This window comes from Onychomys torridus, chromosome 2 (assembly GCF_903995425.1).
Source record: "Onychomys torridus chromosome 2, mOncTor1.1, whole genome shotgun sequence".
Classification (NCBI taxonomy): domain Eukaryota; kingdom Metazoa; phylum Chordata; class Mammalia; order Rodentia; family Cricetidae; genus Onychomys; species Onychomys torridus.
Genome location: NC_050444.1, coordinates 51,913,229 through 51,917,278, shown reverse-complemented (window position 1 = coordinate 51,917,278; position 4,050 = coordinate 51,913,229). Strand labels below are relative to the sequence as shown.

At 36.1% G+C, this 4,050-nt stretch overlaps 1 pseudogene; it reads right to left on the bottom strand.

Annotated features, from left to right (window-relative positions):
* Positions 1-2,185: 2,185 nt before the first annotated feature.
* Positions 2,186-2,592, bottom strand: LOC118577855 (annotated as a pseudogene).
* Between the last annotated feature and the right edge of the window lie 1,458 nt (positions 2,593-4,050).

Sequence of the window (4,050 nt, the reverse complement as noted above, 5' to 3'; positions counted from 1 at the left end):
CACCTTGTAGGGATGATTTTAAGACTCATGAAGCAAATAAAATGTACACGGCCCAAGAAGTAAAACTAGAAAACCTCATGAATCCAGGTAATCTGGAGTTTGCAAGACTCACAAAGTCCCCCTTTCAGATGGTAGAATTAAATGGGTGATGGGGAAAAGGGGTTCCTGGCAAGCAGACCTGCCAGTAAGACACTTTCCTAACTGACTTGTTGAACTACTGACAACTCATTCAGGCAGCTCCAGGGTTGGAGTTTCCATCAATAGGCAGTCACTCAAGACAGGTGGGCATTTCAGTAATGTGGTTAACTTATGAGTAATTCACACTTCAGGAAGTAAACCCGCATCTACACTTCTATAAGTCCCACTTGTTTATGTTAATTTTGTATATACAAATTAACAATTAGATTAAAATTTCTGTACAGAAATATCAACTGTTTATTTTATACTTCAAAATATTAATTTAATCAGACACTGTTGACATAATTTATTTTTTTAGTCAAATTACACACACACACACACACACACACACACACACACGATAATTGAATAGGATTTTTTTAGGTTAATTTTGTGACTTTCAATGCAAAGCAGTTAGAACTCTTTATAGGTTTCCTCCACCTTACTAAGATTCATACCTGTCAGATTTTCTTCTTGATCTTTAATTTCTTGAGGCTATTTAGTGCTGGCATATGTGCTGACTGTCTGGTTCCTTGGGGTTTGGTTTCATCTATCCCACAAAGTGTTCTAAGAAGCTCCACACGCTCCCAGGATCATTTATCTAAAGGGACTTAAACAAAGACAATGCAAGGGTTTTATTATATGCCATCTGAAAAGAAAATTAATTTTGCCTCAGGTCTCAAATGTAAACGAGAGCTCCATTGAGTAATGAAGCCTTTTCTGAATGGCCTAATTGAAAGAAGGTGCAAGACATACTTAGATATTTCAGACTGAAGATGAACTTTTGTCTGAATAGTTCAATTTAACATCTGAACTTTCTCAAAATTACCAGCCAAACAGCATTTTACTTCCTGTTTGCATACCTAAGATGTATTTCACTAGGCTTATGAATATTATAAAATGACCATTTATTACCTAAGAATGTGGCGATAGAGTGTAGAGATCTTAATGAAAAAGTACATGGTGGCACAAAGAGATGTCACAAGATCAGTCATGGATTACTAAAACTGCGTTGTTTCTTCATTACTCATTTGACTCATACGATTTCTGTGAAGAACCTGTGTTGTCAAGTGACCTTTATTTCCTGCATAATAAATAGATTTTACTGTATTGGACACATAAAACTGCCTCTTAAAGTGGAACTTGCAGAAAACCTAGATGATATTAATGAGAAATATTTTCTTGCAATCATTATTTTGTACAGATACCCAATAACAAAATATGTAGATTCTTGCAGCTGATATCAAACTTTCTACACCAAAGGTAGCCAGGATATTGTCTGAGCAGGTTCACTGTAAATGATCAAGGACACATGTTTGATATTATCTAAGAAAACACAAACATTGAGTCAATGTCTTAAGTTCTACATTACACTGAAACAGAGTTTGGCTCCATAAACTGTTCCTAAGAAGAATGTTTCCCTCCGAGCATAACAGCTAACATTCCATTATTAATGTAAATAAATGTGAAGAAAAAGAGAAGCCTGATGATTGCCATGGTAAAAAATTAAATAGCCCTGGGATTATGGGCTGAAGTTGACTGTAGTAACTGGCTGGGAATGCAGACATTCAGTCCAGCAAATGTATTACCAGAGCACACACTGACTAATCAGTTCCCCCTCCTAACATGTGTATGTCCCCTGGAGAATTACATCTTTGAAAACTCCTGACTTTCCTTTTTTAAGATTTGGAATAAATGCTACCTGAATTTTAGAGCAAGTTTGAGACAGTTCCTTGGTGAAAAATTCATGTTTCACCAGCTCTTGTTAATTTATAGATTGAAAAGTTCAGAGAGAAGCGTCTGCTCCCAAACTGTTCATGATTTTGCCTGCATGTTGATATTACAAGCCCCAGGGTATGTAAGACTCACATGCCAGGATATTGGTTTTCCTTAATGATAATCACATGATAGTTGGGTATCCATAATAATATTTACAACTGAATTGTGTCAGCTATTTTTATTTTTATTTTATTTTTTTATTTTTTTAGTTCTCCACCTTTATTGACACTCAGCAGCTTAGTTCCACATTGACTGTCAGTAGATTTTTGAATGTGGTAACAGGTATGTAAGTTACCAATGTGTAGAGCTTGTTTGGGGAGTCCTCATCCTCGTTACGTTTTCTGGACAAACGTACACGGATACGGTATGGAACATTATTCCTCTGGCCCAGACGGCTTTATTGAGCCTGGTATCAATGTGCACATATGGAGTCCCCATCTCCTTCATGGCAAATTTCCGGATTTCTTTGAGTGCCCTAAGGGCACGCTTCTTGAAGCCCACTCCATGGATGCGCTTGTGAATGCTGATGGTGTGTTCTCGGGTTTCCACCTCATTGATGGCAGAACGGTTCTTCTTCTTCTAACCACCCTTCTTTGCTGGAGACATTCTGCCAGGCCCAAGATGGAAAGGACAGGCGCGAGGGGTTGTGAGATCAGCTGATTTTTAAATAAATGAATAAAATGTATTTTATGTTTCTCTTGTTGCTGAAATATTAATCGTAATTTATAAGAGAAGTTTCTAAAATAGAGATGTGAATCATCTCTACAAACTAGTTTTTGATTAAATTTATACATCCCAGGTATTTTTAAAAAGCAATGGAGATTATCTTTCTCTAAGTGCCAATTTTCCAATGAACTGTGCCAGGAGCAGACGCTCTCCTAATGCTGATTACATTGCTCATGTTTACACATATGAGCCCAGGTGCTTCCAGATAGAAAATAACAGTGCAGACATAGATACACAAAGTAATCAACCCTATCGGATTGGGGTTGGATAATTCCTTCGAAGTCCTAAATCCGTTTTGCCTAGAGAATCCACCTGCTTGCTGGTGACTCACCTCTTGGTGTGAAGAATGTTTGTTGTGGCATCCCCAACATTTTCAAAAGAGGAAAATGAAATGTGGGTGAAAATATTACACTTTTATATTTTCTACCTCCAAAAAGTATACACTATTCATGGTGTAAATGGAACAGCCTTAAAATAATTTGGAAAAAAAAATAACTGTATTAATTCAAACCAATGTTTACTTGATAAATGCAAATGAAGATCATGTTGAGCTATAATTTTAAATTGCGAGCCTATTAAAAACTTAAAGATCTGAGAGTAACGTAAGTTGGATTGTATGTCAGTCAATATGATCTGCTAATATTTTTGTGTGAGGAATAATCATTTACGCACACAGGCTATATAAAATGAGCAAATTATAACATTCAGTGGGGTGATTAACTCATATAAGGGAAATAGAATATTTGAAGAAAATAAATTTGGTTCAATAATAGTTTCATGAGTATCTCTTCTTTGTGAAACCAAGGACAATTGTCAGGCATTGTCTACGTGTACCCTGTACCTGTCACACAAATGTGTAGATGTGACACATACATCTTTAAGACACTTGTCTACCTGTACCTGTCATATAAATGTATATGCTGTTAGGACATTTGGCTGTGCTGTGATAAGAAGGAGAAGAAAATAGTCAAATACATGTATGGATTTCATGAACACATGAAGTCTTTCCACCAAAAAGCAGAGCATGCTAATATTTCAAATTATTTGCTACAATACGGTCTCAACATTTTCAAAACAAGACCCAGGCTTATGTAATCAAACATTTCCAAATGCTTCTTTTTTCTCATAAAGCATGTAAAAAAAAGGTGGCAAAGAAAGAGAGAGAAAGAGAAAATGATGATGGCAGCATTTTGCTACTCTAAACAAAAGCATGGAGAGTTCTCAAATCATGAAAATTCATCATGCTTATGGCTGCAAGATGACTGGAATTCCATCAGAGAAAAGTCCTTATTTTCTTGTAACATCTATGCTTTCCAGACCTCAAGATGGTCTTGTTTTTCATGGATATCAGAACTACTAAATCTTCAT